Source organism: Rutidosis leptorrhynchoides, chromosome 7 (genome assembly GCF_046630445.1).
Source record: "Rutidosis leptorrhynchoides isolate AG116_Rl617_1_P2 chromosome 7, CSIRO_AGI_Rlap_v1, whole genome shotgun sequence".
NCBI lineage: Eukaryota > Viridiplantae > Streptophyta > Magnoliopsida > Asterales > Asteraceae > Rutidosis > Rutidosis leptorrhynchoides.
The window spans coordinates 86,683,701-86,702,093 of record NC_092339.1 but is presented as its reverse complement, the minus strand read 5'-3'; positions in this window follow the sequence as shown (position 1 = coordinate 86,702,093).

The following is an 18,393-nucleotide window of genomic DNA, read 5'->3' as shown; positions in this document are numbered from 1 at the left end:
TCAAAATGACAAGAGTACAAGTTACAAGACGCAAAGTACACGATATAAAATAATACGCGAAGACGTCCGAAAATCCGGAACCGGGACCTGAGCCTAGAAGAAACGCCCGACGCAACGGACCAAAAATATCTAGTCTACTATGCACAAGAATATAATATAATATATATATAATTATATATAATTATATATTATATTATATATTATTATTATATTACGTCGGCAAGAAGAAAACAAAGCAATTTGGCTGGATCCAGGGTGGCCATGCGACTCGCATGGCCAGAGGCACAAAATCCATGCGAGTCGCATGGAGTGAAAATGCTGGTCAGGTCCTATATAAAGCCAGTTTTCTGCCGAGTTTTAAACACAGAATATCTATCTCTCTCTCAATATATACGTAATATATATATATATATATATTTTATATTTTAATTTTAATTTTTATTTTAAATCCTAATAATAAGGGTATGTTAGCAAATGTTGTAAGGGTGTAAGTCGAAATTCTGTCCGTGTAACGCTACGCTATTTTTAATCATTGTAAGTTATGTTCAACCTTTTTACATTAATGTCTCGTAGCTAAGTTATTATTATGCTTATTTAAAACGAAGTAATCATGATGTTGGGCTAATTACTAAAATTGGGTAATTGGGCTTTGTACCATAATTGGGGTTTGGACAAAAGAACGACACTTGTGGAAATTAGACTATGGGCTATTAATGGGCTTTATATTTGTTTAACTAAATGAAAGTTTGTTAATGTTAATATAAAGATTTACAATTGGGCGTCCCTATAAATTACCATATACACTCAATCGGACACGATGGGCGGGGTATTTATATGTACGAATAATCGTTCATTTAACCGGACACGGGAATGGATTAATAGCCACTAGAATAATTAAAACAGGGGTGAAATTACATTCAAGGGTAATTGGTGTAATTGTTAACAAAGTAGTAAAACCTTGGTTTACACGCAGTCGATAACCTGATGTATTCATTAAACAAAGTATTAAAACCTTGTTACAATTCGAATCCCCAATTAGTTGGAATATTTAACTTCGGGTATAATAATAATTTGACGAGGACACTCGCACTTTATATTTATGACTGATGGACTGACGAGGACAAAAACCAGATGGACATATTGAATAATCCAGGACAAAGGACAATTAACCCATGGGCATAAAACTAAAATCAACACGTCAAACATCATGATTACGGAAGTTTAAATAAGCATAATTCTTTTATTTCATATTTAATTTCCTTTATTTTATATTTAATTGCACTTCTAATTATCGCACTTTTATTTATTGTTATTTAATCGCACTTTTAATTATCGTACTTTTTAATTATCGCAATTTTATTTTATCGCATTTTTATTATTCGCAATTTCATTATCGTTATTTACTTTACGCTTTAAATTAAGTCTTTTATTTATTTAATATTTTACATTAGGTTTTAACTGCGACTAAAGTTTTAAAATCGACAAACCGGTCATTAAACGGTAAAAACCCCCCTTTATAATAATAATATTACTTATATATATATTTGTATTTTTATAAAAGTAAACTAATATAGCGTTGAGCTTTATTTAAAGATTTCCCTGTGGAACGAACCGGACTTACTAAAAACTACACTACTGTACGATTAGGTACACTGCCTATAAGTGTTGTAGCAAGGTTTAAGTATATCCATTCTATAAATAAATAAATATCTTGTGTAAAATTGTATCGTATTTAATAGTTTTTCCTAGTAAAATATAAACTATTTTATATACACCCCGCTGCACATCAGGAGGTATGAGTTAGCATAATATAACGACACTCGATCAACGTAGTTATATTACGATAAGTCATACCAAAGTTCAAATGACACGTGATGGTGATTGGACTCGATCAACCTAATCACCACCATGTGCCATGTACATGACTTCATTTTTCTTATTGGATATCCGAAAACTCCGAGAATATTGATAACAACAATACCCGGGACACACCTTCGATTATTTTCGAACCATATCTATGCTTCCGAATGAATGATAAATTCTTTCAACTTCAAACATATGTTACACGCGTATACTATCTTGTTTTCACATAGTTTTATCGACGAGCTACACTATGCTTGTTATGCTCACATCGAGACGGAAACTTCTCCCGCATTACACTCGTACTTCCGTTTAAGGAAATCTTTCATTCTAAATTCTCAATGGAGAGAGAGACTCTTCACGTTATACCAGTATTTGCCATGAGGGTGCATAGTCCTAACGAACGTTTTCGGAAACCGATAAATCTTTCGCAGCGTGAATTTCTTGAGAAACGAAAACTTGTTCAAATATATCTTAAAGAGATGTACCTCATCTCGGATCGAGATTCTCGTTTCACTTCTAGATTTTTGGAGTGCCTTACATGTGTCGAACTTGAAAAAGTGTCTTGCCGAGCAAGAACTTGTTATTCCCTTTGATGAAATTTCTATCGATGATGAACTCCACTTCCTAGGAGAATCGGTTGAAATTATAGATCGTGAAACTAAACTTTTAAACAACGTAAAATCCTGACTGTCGAAGTTCGTTGAAATGCCCAAGGAAGTACCTTCACTTATTCGTTGAATTTGCAATGCGAGGTTTCGAAGAAGAAACAATGACTACTACTTCCAACTAAATTTCTGGACGAAATTTCTTTTAAGGTGTAGGTAATGTAACATCCCGCGTTTTTCCGTTAAATTTATTTTTAACACCGTCTTTTTTTAGATAATATCTTTCGTTATCTAAATTCGTATCTTTCGTTAACTAACATTCTTAATATTCCCGTTATTTAATTATAACATCGCTCGTTAATTTGCATTTTTAAAATATTCGTTCGGTCAATTCATGCACCTGCTTTTAAACTTGAGGGACCGAAGTTGCCAAGTGGGTAAAGTGGTGACTAGGTCAACTAGTCAACCACTTCACCACCACCACTCATTTAACCTCCTCTTTCTCTTTTCTTACTTCCCTTTTTCTCTCCATCTCAAGAACACACACTAACACCTATTTCACAAAATCATCATCTAAATAATTTCAAGGAAGCTTACAACAAAATGATTTGTACTTTTGGAATCCTCTCTTCATCCTCTACAACTTGATACCAATTTCATCTCGTTTGGGTAACATTTCTAAAACTCTAGATTTCATGTTCTTAGTGTTTTTGACTTGAAATAGTGTTAATTAGTGTCTATGGCTCAAGTCTAACATGAATATGTGTTTGGTTTGCTCGATTTGTTTGTTTTGAGTAACTAGCTTGAATATGAAATTTTTTTTTTGTTAAATCCTTGATTTTGGTTGATTAAATGTTGTTTAAATGTTAAAGTTCATGTATTAAATGTGTTACTAGCATCATTAGCTTCGTTTTGGTATGTTGGATGACATGAAAACCTTACATTAACACGATTAGTGATTTTATGATTTTTGGTTAGGGTTTGGTAGCCTTGAATGTGAATTTTGATGCATTAAATGTTTTGAAATGTTGTTTGTAAGTGTTTAGTAGTATTGTATGCGTAATTATCTATGAAACGGCGCATTATATGTGTGTATTAAGTTCCCGAATCATCTTATGCATTTTATGAACTTGAAACTTTGATAACAAGCATTAAATGATCATTCGATGGGAATTCGGTTATTGAAAATGATGGATTTGATTGATGATATGTGTTTAGTTGTATTCCTTGTTAAATTACCTTTCTAACAATATAAGATACGTGTTTTGAATGTTTACGGTTCATAAGTTATGTTTGTTTGAAGTTTGGTTCGAGCCTACACATGAAAACAGCCCAGAATTTCTGTCAGGCATACGGAGCGGCGCGCCAATTTCTGAGTGGAGCGCCGAATGACTACAAAATGGCACCCAGGCTTTGCCTTGAAACAGAGTGGCATGCCACTTATCTGAGCGGAGCGCCATTTGCCTGTTGTCCAAAAAGTCTCATTTACGTTTAATTCTAACTATGCTACGCACCTCCGATTAACATGAAACTTGGCCAACATACTTATATATGCTTATCTTTCATAGAAAAATTGTCGGATACCCGACCCGACCCCGTTGACTTTGACTTTGACCAAGTTTAACTTTTAGTCAAACTTAACCAAACATTTATGCAATCGTTCTAACGTGATTTTATACTTATATCTTGCATGAAACTTGACAACGTGATTCACATTCTATATATTCGAGTCGTAACGAGCCATAGGACTAATTGAACACATTTCGCCCGACCTTGTATCGTAACCGGTTAATTGATACAACTTATTTGTTTAGGTCAAGACTAAACAACTTTCATTGCACAACGTTTAATTTCAAATACTTTGGCGTGCTACTACGGTGAGATCGTAGTCCCACCTTTTCAATAACTTTTATACTTTTAAATCATGGGATGAGAAACATATACTTTGTTACATCTTGTACTACTTACTTTTATGTTTTGAACACAAGTCCGATGAAACAAACATTCCACAGCGAGTTTAAACAAAAATCCTCAATTCGATTATCATTAGTTACACTTGACGGGTGTAAGCAGGAACTTATGTTGTATGGTCATATGGGTTTGACAAACCCTCATTCGGACGGTTTGCTACCGTTACTTCAGATGAAATATATTTTCGAGAAACAGTGTATGTTTTAACACTATTGTGATGGGGTTCTATGGAAGGAAAGTTAAGCCTTGATAATTGGGTGCTCGCGAACTTATTTTGGAATGCAAACTATTTGGATGATCAATTTTATGGGAATATTAAATCTTGTGGTTCAAAAATAACGTTTTTTACTACATCTATGATTTCACCAACATTTTTCGTTGACAGTTTTCTATATGTTTCTCAGGTTCATACTTGGCTACTTGATACATGCTTCCGCACACTTTGATTACTTGCTTGGAGTCAAGCATACATGCATACGCTAGCGATAGCACTTTTGGATTCAAACTTAAAGCATTCATACTTATGCTATTTATAGCAACTGTGATTTTCAACTTATATTATGTCGCAAGTTATTTCATTTATACTTTCCAACTTTTGTAAACTTATACTTGTTGTCGAACCGTTTGTAAACTAAACTTTGCAAGTCTTGTACATTTCAAATGAATACGACATAATTTTGGTCAAACGCGTCTCATATAGGGACTATGACCACGTAACGGGACCTCAGTTAATGACGCCGTCAATGACAATTTTGTCGGGTCGCTACAATACCCATTCCACCCCATACCTTGTGTAACATCCTCATCCATATACTGACTCGCAGCCTGGTCCCATGCACTGATCTGAACATCAGTGGATGTGTCTCTGTGGGTGCTGATGCGGGTTGTACCAAAAATGCTGGTAGCCAAATCCTCGGCCACTGTCATCTGTTCCTTTAGAGGAGATGGAATGACTGTGTGCTGGGCGTAATGATGCTGAGGCGGAGGAGGAGGTGGTGTATACTGATGGCTAGGCCCTGCACCTTTGGAGTCTCTGTGGGCGAACATCACCAGATACTCGTGAGGATACGAGGGAACGTTAAGATGCCTACCCGCGTAGTGCATGAAATGATCTAGGTTCTGAAATATAGCAGCTTCAGTGAACCACCTCTCCCATCCGGTCAAATCCCCCATATAGTAATGATACGGCTCAAATCGCGGCCGATCTCCCTGATCTACTGACGAGTGTCTGCGGGTGTCAGTGGGCCTACCCTGCATGGTGGGATCATCCTCATCCCGTGGTTCTTGTGAACCTCGCCGTCTCCTACCATCGCTAGTCCTTGTATCTGGCCTAAATCCCCTAACTCTCACTCCAGGCACTGTTCGATCTTTCGAGTCTGGGATTGCCGGGTTAGCGGCAACTATCAACTGCTCATCCCCTATCTGAATGTACTGCCAAGTGTGCAGTAATCTATACCCTATCTCTGCTGACTCAGTTGCCCTTATATAACCAAACCTTTCGATACTACCCAAAACATGCATCCGGCGAAGGAGTTCGGTAACAACGGCTCTCAAAACTGGCACAACTGTTCTCGAAGTATTCCTTTCATTAGTAAATGCTATTGCTAGGAAGTGTGTGACTTGCATATTTTGGTTATGAATCATGGCGTGCGTTAGGCGCATATCATTAACGGTGACAGCACCGCCATGTTGGGTTTTTGGGTGAAGAGTTTTGGCGATGAGGTGGTGGAGAATGCGATGAACGGGGTTAGTGAAATTTAAGACCTTTTTACTTGACCTCCAGGCTTCATTATCGGAGGTGTAGGTTTGCCAAAAAGCTTGATGATCGATTGGGTTCAGGATGGTGTATCCTCTTTTAAACACTGATCGGTTAACGTGAGATCTCTTGTATAGTTCTAGGTGGATTGCGAACTGTACGAGAGTCAAGTGATGCATTTGGTTCTGGTGACGGAAATGGATGCATCGATGACTGTTATATTCTTCCTGGTCAACATTTTCTTCGAATCTCCATGTTGCCATAAACTCTGCATATGGTTCCTGGTACACTCGTTCATTGATTTCAAACAGCTTTTGTCATGCGCTGTTTGTTTTTTCGTGTGCCGTGAAACTCAAGATCTGTCTTAGCTCGTCAGCCCACCCACACTGTTCCATTCTCTCCCAATTTATGTACTTGTTGGCACCCTCTTGTCTATTTATCCAATTTCTCATGAATGGTTCGTTATCCGGCGGGTTATCTTGCCCGTGGATGGAGTGGGGCAACTCGTACTCTTCGGGTAGATAATTAGCCATCTGCGAGAGTCAAATAATGTAGGTTATGTTCCAAAATAATAAGACTTATAATAACACTTAGAAATGAAAAATGCTTATGTTTTTAGAAAAAATTTCGAAATGAGGGCTTTTAAAAATAGCATTTTCCATGTCCCTGTTATAGTCAATTATAGCCAAAATTACCGCAAACAATATCTAAACTTACTATAAACTTATTCTAAGAAAAATTCAAAGCGTACCCATGATTGCAACAAATAATGCTAAAAATAATAATTATAGTGAGTTAGTCGTAATAAGCAATTTTGATTAAAGTAAGATGATTTTTAAGCATACAATGATTCTAATGACCATTTTTAATTACCTTAAATATTTTTAAACATCAAACTTTGCCTATAACGTCTTTAAGTCGAGATTTAGGACCATTTTTATCGAAAAATATTCAGTTTGATCAAAACGTACAAAATAAGAAAAGTCAAAGACTAGGCTCAAATTTCATTTGCAAGGCAATGATATTTTCATTTAGGCTAATTTCCAAGTAATCATAAGTTTTAAAAAACGCTTTAACTATAGGAAAAACCTTAAGTCTAATTTCGTATAGTTTTATCAAAATTTCAATTTCCAATCAAACAATCCTAAATTGTTCCAAAACTAGTTTCTAAGCATAGTAGATGAATCACTAAGCCTAAATGAGCTAGCAAAACATCAAATTTCCAAAAATTTCACTAATTTCTAACCTAAAACTCAAACTAACGAATCGAGAGCTAAAAGTAAACTAAAATGCCCCAATCGAACCTAAAAACTAACACATATCAATCACATTGTCTAACTAAGCATATAGGAATTCAAAATTGGGCATAAAATACAATTTTTCTCAAAAGTCAAAAATTTGACTTTGAGTAAAAACTCAATTTTTAACCGTGAAAGAGTACTTTTTATGCGAAATTGATGATGGAAATGCATTTAGGAGGCACGAGAGACGTGGATTAGAGCTTTGAATCGTTAAAATTGGCCAAGATTTGATGATGATGGTGTGTGCTTTAGCCGTCGGTCGAAGGGAAGCGGAGGGAAGAAGAAAAGAAAAAAGAAAGAAGAAAAGGGAGAGAAGGAGAAGAAAAGGAGAAGAAAAATGGGCCCGTGTGTCTCACGGGCTTATTTTCCCGACCCGACTCGCGAATTTTTATATTTTAAAATTTTAAAATTTTCACTAAATTAGTAAAAGATAAATAAAATTTTGCATCGGATCTTAATCCAGTTATTTTTGCTAATTAAACTAAAAGTAAAAAAGAAGAGACAAGTGGACGGAGTAAAATTAAATTTTATTTATTAATAACAAAAATTACACAGGTTCCACAACTAAGTTCCAGAAATGACGCGGAAAGAAAGATAAATTCAAAGCGTTCACCGTTAAAGACGAGATCCGGACCATTACAAGTGCTGACATCCTCTAGACCGCTCCTATTACAATCTCCAGTGTTCGCCTCCGGGTACTTAATTTCCCGCTCGGAGGTGAGAAGGCCTTGAAAGCTCTAGTGAGAGAAAATGTATTGTAGTGAGAGAGTGAAGAGAGGTGTGTTAAAAATAGTTGACAAAAGCCTTTAAATAGAAGTGAAAAGGGCCTGCAAATGGCTGGCAGGCCATTTGGCAAGCCGTTTGACAGGCTGTTTGTTCAGGCCGTTTGCCAGGCCAACCCGTTTACTGTGCCCGTTTGACTGGGCCGTGTGGCAGGCCGTTTGCCATAGTGGCAAGCCGTTTGGCAGCCCGTTTGGCAGGCCGTTTGGCTTGCTGATTTGCTGGATCATAACTTGATTTCTTGTCTTTCACCGTTTTCGCTCTAGAATCTTCATTTTAGCTCCGATTTTCTTGATTCTTTTCACTTTATCTACAAATTTAACCGAAATAGCGATTATTTTGCCGACAATGTTTTGAACTTTATGTTTTTGGGACTCAATATCGGGGGTAAAAACGTGACATTTTAGCCGATATCAGGTAGCTAGTTGTTAACCACGAGTCGCCATTTTCAAGCTCCGAGTCGCAGTTAGCTAACCCGGGTCGCCAGTTGCTAACCCTGAGTAACCAGTTTTTGCTTCTTGGTCACCAGTTGTGACCCCTGGGTTGCCAGTTGCAATTTCTGAGTCACCAGTTGAAATTCCTAAGTCACTAGTTGCAAATCCTAAGTCGCCAGTTGCACAACCGGGTCGCCAGTTGTGCTATTCGGGTCGCTAGTTGTACTAATCGGGTCGCCAGTTGTGCTAACCGGGTGGCCAGTTGTGCTAATCGGGTCGCCAGTTGTGGTAATCGGGGGTCTCCAGTTGTGGTAACCGGGTCGCCAGTTGCATGAAATAGGTTGCTAGTTGGTGTAATTGGGTGGTCAGTTGTGCCTTTCCTTTTCACTCCGTGTTTATCGTATACGAATACCTGATAGTACGTCGTTTAAGCACCGGTATACGTTTTGGCTTGAGATTCAGTAGATGCACTTTATTGAGGTTCCTTAAACTCATTTTAGTCACACACAATCCCTTGAATCACTCCTGGATGTTCCTTGTGGTTGTATTTGAAGTATTATGTGATTAAGGTTTTGTGTATGTTTTTCAGTGTGTATATGAATTAAATGAGCTTCTAGGTTTTTGATAGATCTTCATATACATGTCCTGAATAAGTTCTGGTAACTCTGGTTAGTGATCTTGAGCTCTTGTGGTGGTCTTCTAGGTTGGTTCTTTGAAATTAGGGTTTGAAACCCTAATTTTGGCTCTTTTTGTAGCTTTTTTTGCAAAATGAGCTTTTAAAGTCATGTTTAGCAAACATTAGTCGATTAGTGCGTTTGATGAGCTATTTTTCTTGAATACATATAGAATATGAGTCGATATCGTTCGTAAAAACATGACTTTTTACGTGATATCAAGTATCCCACACTTAGACTTTGCTTGTACTCAAGCAAAACCGTCTATAATACTTTTAAGTAAATAAAAAACATAGAAGACCGTTACGTTCATTTTAATGTTTTATAAAATAAATAACATGCTTTTTCTATTTTTAAAATTAGAGAAGACATTTCATAGGCTATATTTTCAATTCTTGCAAGCGTAGAATATACATGACTAAGCTAATCTCATCAGTGGTCACTCATCACACAAGTGTTTAGGGTGAACTATTATAGTATTTGGGGGTGCACTCGATTAGCCAATAATCTCTGCATTATCGTCATAGGCTTGATCGAGAATCGAATCTTCACCACCTAACTAGGTATAATGTCTAAATATTGATAATAATCCGGAAAAGATGTGAAGGGTGGTAGGTTTTGTGAAGGTTATGGAACTTTGAATATTTTTCTTTTCAAAGTTATATATTCTATTTTCAGTGATGGAAATAAAATGGTTTTTAGCTATAACTTTAGTATGCGTAAAGTTCTAAGGTTTATAGGTAGCTATTATAGCTTTATGGTATAATAGGTTAGGTTTATTGAAAGCTTTATTTAGTAGAGTATATTTTTGTGAAGTTTGAGGATTCTAGGGGTTTTGGATATTTCGACAGGATATATACTGTAACAGCCGAGCCCAGGGGATTCCAGGGTGCAATAGTCCAGCCACCCCGTAGCATTATGTTGTCCGCTTTGCCCATAGGGGAACGGAATTTTCTTGGCAACCACACACGACGAGCACTTTCCCAGGAGGTCACTCATCCTGGTAGTGCTCTCGCCCGATCACGCTTAACTGTAGAGTTCTCATGGGATCTGCTGCGCTTGCGGTCTTAAAACGCGTCATGCTAGGAAAGGTCTCCACACCCTTATAAGACATGCTTCGTTCCATTTTCTAACTGATGTGGGACGGATGTTACAATCCTCCCCCTAATGGGACACAACGTCCTTGCTGTGCACGTTGGTCATGGGGCCTGGCTCTGATACCACATGTAACAGCCGAGCCCATGGGATTCCTGGGTGCAACAGTCCAGCCACCTTGTAGCATGATATTGTCCGCTTTACCCCTAGGCGCACATAATTTTCTTGGCGACCACACACAACAAGCACTTTCCCAGGAGGTCACCCATCTCGGTAGTGCTCTCGCCCGAGCACACTTAACTGCAGAGTTCTCATGGGATCTGCTGCGCTTGTGGTCCCAAAACACGTCATGCTAGGAAAGGTCTACACACCCTTATAAGGCATGCTTCGTTCCCCTTTCCAACCGATGTGGGACGGATGTTACACATACTACGCAGAACTTAGTCTATCTAGAGTTCTAATCTCTTCTTCATTCTTCTTGCTTCGTTATTTGATTAAACTAGTTGCTCATATATATATATATATATATATATATATATATATATATATATATATATATATATATATATATATATATATATATATATATATATATATATATATATATATATATATATATATCACTTTACTTTAAGATAGTAACTTTTTTATCCATGTAACGAACTTCGTCCAACCGATCCTAGATTTGGAAGGTCTTAGGTGGTTAGCTGATCTAGCACCCTGTAATATCTAGGTTCGAATATGAGAGACTGCATTTTTTAAGTTTAGATTTCATATATTTTTTTACGAGACAGTTTTAACACTTTATAATAGAGGGAGAATTCAAAGAAAACTCCTTTTTTAGATGTTTTATATAACTTTTGTAGTGACCCGAACTTTTCCATGATTATATATTATATGATATTAATATTTACATGAATAAATGTTTCCAACATGTTAAGCAATCAAACTTGTTAAGACTTGATTAAGTGAAATGGATTTTGTGTTAACGTTTGACCACCCAGTTTGTCCGATGATTCACGAACGTTATAACTTGTATATGACATGATATTATATATATGTTTAACATGATGAAATGATAAGTAAGTATCTCATTATGTATATTAACAATGAACTTTATACATAAAATAAGACTACTAACTTAAGAAATTCAAAACGATATCTATATGTAACGATTATTGTTGTAATAACGTCTTAATATTTATATATCATATTAAGATATATTAGTACATCATGTTATCATGATAATATAACAATTTAACATCTCATTAGATATAATAACAATGGGATTAATTACATTTAACGAAATCGTTAACTTAAAGGTTCCGAAACAACATGTACATGTAACGACTAACGATGACTTAACGACTCAGTTAAAATGCATATACATGTAGTGTATTAAGATGTGTTAATACACTTTTGAAAGACTTCATGACACATATCAAAGTACTTTAAAAATGCTTACAATTACATTCTCATTCATTTTCATCAACAATTCTACTCGTATACAACCGTATTCGTACTCGTACAATACACAGCTCCTAGATGTACATACTGTTGGTATATACACTTCAATGATTAGCTCTTAGCAGCTTTAATGAGTCACCTAAACATGTGGGAACCATCATTTGGCAACTAGCATGAAATATCTCATAAAATTACAAACTAATGGAGCCTATATCTTGACTCTAAGTTCACGTGAAGTATCACCAACCCTAAACACATTTTGATTCCAACTTTTATGCATCAAACACATCTCTCTCAATTTCTCTCTTGGTGTTCTAAGTGTTCTTCATCATCTTCATCAAAATCTAGCTCAATCTAGTTCAAAAATCCTAACCTAGATCAACATACAACACAATCTATCAAGAACACTTCCAAGTTTGTTAACTTACTTCCAATCTTGCAAATCCATTTCAAGTGATCATCCAACCTCACTAAATCTTTGTTATTTACAGTAGGTTATCATACTAAATCAAGTTAATATTCATATTCAAGCTTTGATTCAATTTCTATAACTATAACTATCTTAATTCGAGTAGAAATCTTACTTGAACTTGTTTTTGTGTCATGATTCTACTTCAAGAACTTTCAAGCCATCCAAGATCCTTTGAAGCTCTATATCATTTCTTATCATTTCCGGTAGGTTTACCTACTATACTTAAGGTAGTGATGATGTTCATAACATCATTAGATTCATATATATATATATATATATATATATATATATATATATATATATATATATATATATATATATAACTATCTTATTCGAAGATTATAACATGTAATCACTAGAACATAGTTTAGTTAATTCTAAACTTGTTCGAAAACAAAGTTAATCCTTCTAACTTAACTTTTAAAATCAACTAAACACATGTTCTATATCTATATGATATGCTAACTTAATGATTTAAAACCTGAAAACACGAAAAACACCGTAAAACCGGACATACGCCGTCGTAGTAAAACCGGGGGCGGTTTTGGGTTGGATAATTTAAAACTATGATAAACTTTGATTTAAAAGTTGTTCTTCTTGGAAAATGATATTTATTATGAACATGAAACTATATCCAAAAATCAAGGTTAAACTCAAAGTGGAAGTATGTTTTTCTAAATCGTCATCTAGACGTCGTTCTTTCGACTGAAATGACTACCTCTTACAAAAGCGACTTGTAACCTGTAACTCCGATTATAAACCATCACTTTTTCTGTTTATTTTGATAAATTTAAGTTCAATATGAAACCGTAGCACTTTGATTCACTCAAAACGTATTTAAAACGAAGAAATTATGGGTAAAACAAAATTAGATAATTTTGCTTGTTTTAGCTCTGTGAAATTTTATAAGAAATCTATACTAACTATATCTTAACTAACTTTATTGTATTATACATGTCTTGATAGACCATAGACACGTATACAATGTTTTGACATATCATATCGACGTCATCTATATATATTATTTGGAATAACAGTAAGTCACTATATATTGCGGTAATGCTCGAGTTAGCATATAGAGGGTCGAGGTTGATTCTAAAATAATATATATCATTTGAGTTGTGATCGAGTCTGAGATATGTATACACTGGATCGTGGATTGATTCAAGAAAATATATTGATTTATTTATATACTACTAACTGTGGACTACTAATTGTGGAATACTAACGTTCGACTGCTAACTTAACAACTTAAAACGTCAACACGTAATAAAAAATGTTGTGAATATATTTCGATCATACTCTGATATATATGTATATATTTTTTATAGGTTCGTGAATTGTCCCGTGGCCAAGTCTTACTTCCGACGATTTGAAAATATGTGAAAGTGAGTTATAGTCCCACTTTTGAAATCTAATATTTTTGGGATGAGAATACATGCAGTTTTATAAATGTTTTACAAAATAGACACAATTACGCGAAACTACATTCTATGGTTAGATTATCGAAATCGAATATCGCCCTTCAAGTCTGGTAACCTAAGAATTAGGAAAATGGCCCCTAATTGACGCGAATCCTAAAGATAGATCTATTGGGCCTAACAACCCCCATTCATGTCTATGGATGGCTTTAGTACTTCGAGATTATTATTATACAGACGTCGATGTCTGTGGGGATATTCTATGCATTATGGTTAATGTCTGTTACCAGGTGTTCAATCCATATGAATGATTTTTATGCAGATGGCTATATGCATGCATGATGTTTATGAGAAATAGAAATATGAAATCTTGTGGTCTATTATTACGATTTGATAAATATATAGGCTAAACCTATAATTCACCAACATTTTTGTTGACGTTTAAAGCATGTTTATTCTCAGGTGATTATTAAGAGCTTCCGCTGTTGCATGCTAATTTAAGGACAAGAATTGGAGTCAGCATGCTTGTAATATATTGTTTAAAAACTGCATTCGGAGATTTAAATCGATGTGTAATATTATTGTAAACCATTATGTAATGGTCGTGTGTAAAACGTTATCTTTTAGATTATCATTACTTGATAATCTTCGTTACGGTTTTAAACCTTTATCGATAAAATAAAGGTTAAGGTTTGTTATAAAAACGAATGCAGTCTTTGAAAAACATCTCATATAGAGGTCAAAACCTCGCAACGAAATCAATTAATATGAAACGTTTATAATCGATATGAACGGGACATTTCAGTTGGCTTCCGAGCGTTGATCTTAGAAAACCAGAAAATTGCATTAGTGTGTCTAACCGAGTTTGTTAGGATGCATTAGTGAGTCAGGACTTCGACCGTGTTTACTTGAAAAACGATTGCTTAACACTTTTGTTGGAAACTATATATTTTTTTTCCATGTAAATATTATGTGATATATTAATCTCTTAACGTGCTTGCTATTGTATGATAGATGTCTACCTCTAGTACAAATCCCATCGACTCACCTAATAATAATGAAGAGTCGAATGTATTTTGGGAAGATTCACAAATTTCGGAAGAAGAAGAGGAACCGGAAGAAGAGGAACCGGAAGAAGAGGTTCCGGAGGAAGAAATATTATGAACCACAGAAAAATAGATAAATAAAAGAAAATCCTCAACCAATGGACCAAAGTTAAAAATGGTCAATGGTGTTTTCGCAGAGGAAGCAAAATATTGGGAAAATTACCAATTTTCTGATGAATCGGATTCCGATGAGGATTCCGATGATGTTATCTAAATTACCCCGACCCAATTTAAAATAGAAAAAGAAAACAATAAGGGAAAAGCTGTCAAAATAGAGAAACCCGAGTCCAAAACCGATGAACTTTATGTTAACATGAAATATCCCGATGGGATATACCGTAAACACCCGTATTTCTTAAATTTTAACTATTACCCGGGAACATCTAAGCCACCAGGTTTTTCTAAACCATTTGTGAAAATGACGGCTTATATTAGAGGAGCACCATGTATCCCTAGGAAATTAGCAAAACGAACCAAGTTCGAGGAGGAGGAAACAAGTGAGTCGGAATAAAGAATTGTAATCATGTTGTCTAATATATGTACTGTAGTGTGCTTGCAATGTTTGTATTCTATCATCCTTTAAAAGATCTAATTTTTCATATCTTTTACAGTATAAAAATACAAAATGGACGTTAAGGATAGACAACCGAATATTTTAGAAGACCTACCACGGGATATGATTGATGAAATCTTGTCTAGAGTTGGTCAGGATTCCTCGACTTAATTGTTTATGGCAAAATTAGTTTGTAAGACGTTTGAAAGACGTTCCAGGCATGCCTTAGTTTATAAAAGGCTTTCCTTCGATAGGTGGTGTATATCGCATTGGGGAAACCTTAAGTTATGTCATATTTTCTACAAGGCTATGTGTGCGGGAAACCCTAATGCAATTTTCCACCACGGGTTGAGGGCCTATTTTGACTCCGAATATCCCAATATAGGATTTCATTCATTAAAAAGGGCTTCAAACATGCAACTTAAGGAAGCATGTTACGTTTACGGGTTAGTGATGTTCGCCTCTCATCAAATTGAGAAAAGGAACATCGGTTTGCAACTTCTTAATGAAACATTTCCACAAGTGACAGATTCAGTAGTTGGGGTAAGAGATAAGGTTTTTAACTTATTACGGTGTTGTTGGATATTATGTAACCCCCGTCCTTTTGACGACGTTACAACGTGCTGCCTTGCCAACGGTCACAATGGTTATTCCCCACTTGATCAAGGATGGGAAATAGTACTAGTGAAACCCGAATGCATGACTTGTTTATGGTCTTATGAATTACATGTCTTTATTGCCTTCAATGAACAGTTTGAGTTTCACTAGAATTGTCCTAACAGCTGCCTGGTATTATGGTCATCGTGTGCCTTATTTCATGCTGTATGTAAAATAACGGTATTGTATGATTATATGATATTGTATCTAAAATTTAAGCGTGAAATGTAAATGATTTAAAAGTTTTTCATGATAGAATATTATGTTGATAGTAGTAGTTAATTTTTGTACTAGCTATTAAGTATGAACTTTAACGGGTAGGTAATACCCTAATCACAATTATAAAATGCTAACATGAAGAAAAAGCTTTTATAATAAGTTCATATTATGCTACAAAATACAACTCTTAATATTCTACATGATTAACTTAATTCTTTTGGCTATTTTTGAAGGAAATGGCACCGACTACTAGGCAGAACTTGAATATGAGCGAGGAAGATTTCCGTGCATTCCTTGCGGCAAATATAGTCGTAGTTAGGCTGCGATGCAAAATAACAATAACTCTGAATCCAGCAATGGAACAAATTCCACAAGAAATCATGTAGGATGCTCCTACAAGGAATTCACTGCCTGCAAACCTCTGAAATTCGATGGAACCGAAGGGCCAATCGGATTAAAACGGTGGACCGAGAAGGTCGAATCGGTGTTTGCCATAAGTAAATGTACTGAAGAAGACAAGGTAAAGTACGCTACGCATACCTTCACGGGTACTGTGTTAACATGGTGGAACACTTATCTCGAGCAGGTGGGACAAGATGATGCTTACGCATTACCGTGGTCAGCATTCAAACACTTGATGACTGAACAGTACCGTCCCAGAAATGAGGTTAAAAAGCTCAAGGTAGAGCTTAGAGATTACGGGCGCGAGGATTCGACATTACCACGTACGAACGATGATTCACAGAGTGGTGCCTATTGTATCCAAGAGTGTTCGAATATGAAGAAGAGAAGATCGACGCATTTGTAAAAGGGTTACCAGAAAGGATTCAAGAAGATGTGAGTTCACACGAGCCCGCCTCCGTATAAAAGGCAAGTCGAATGGCTCACAAACTCATAAATCAGATTGAGGGAAGAATTAAAGAGCAGGCGGCAGAAGAAGCCAACACGAAACAAATCAAGAGAAAGTGAGAAGAAAACGGTGACAAGGGTCACCAACACAACAATAACAACAACAACAATAATAGCAATCACAAACGCAACAACTACCACAACAACCGCAACCTTAACCGCAACAACAATACCAATCCCAACCACAACTACAACAACTACAACAACCGTTCCAACAATAATAACAACCGCAACAACAACAATTCCAACAATAACAACCAGAGGCAGAAACCATGCCAGAGGTGTGATGGATACCATCCGACTGGGCTCTGTACGACATCGTGTACTAAGTGTAATAGAAAGGGCCATGGTGCAAAGAAATGTGAAGTTTATGGATCAGCGGCTAGAGGAACAAATAATGCCCACATTACTTGTTTCGGATGCAGGAAGAAGGGCCACTACAGAACTACGTGCCCAAATTAGGAAACTAATAATGGGCAAAACCGAGAAAGAGTCTTCAACATAAATGCGGTTGAAGCGCAGGAAGACCCGGAGCTTGTTACGGGTACGTTTCTTATTGACGATAAACCTGATTATGTTTTATTTGATTTGGGAGCGGATAGAAGCTATATGAGTAGAAGCTTATGTTTTAGTTATGAAAAAATATTTTTCGACACCGTTAATTTTTAAAATTAACTCAAAAGTTTTAAAAATTTCAGAATTATACTTTAGGATGATTACAGAAGACTAAAGTATAATATACCGTTATCCCACACTAAAAGAACATTGTCCCTAATGTTCTTGTTTTTTTCATAGCAATCATTTTAATAACGCTAATTAAGTATATCAAGATATACGGTTATATAGATTAGGAATCCCACACTTGTTTTTCAAATAAGCTTTTGGACACATGTTGGTTTTAAATATTTTAATGATATAATGGGTTTTATCCCACACTTAGTGTTTAGCTCAGATATATATATATATATATATATATATATATATATATATATATATATATATATATATATATATATATATATATATATATATATATATATATATATGTGTGTGTGTGTGTGTGTGTGTGTGTGTGTTCAAATGAGAACATTCTCATTTTATATTTTGATG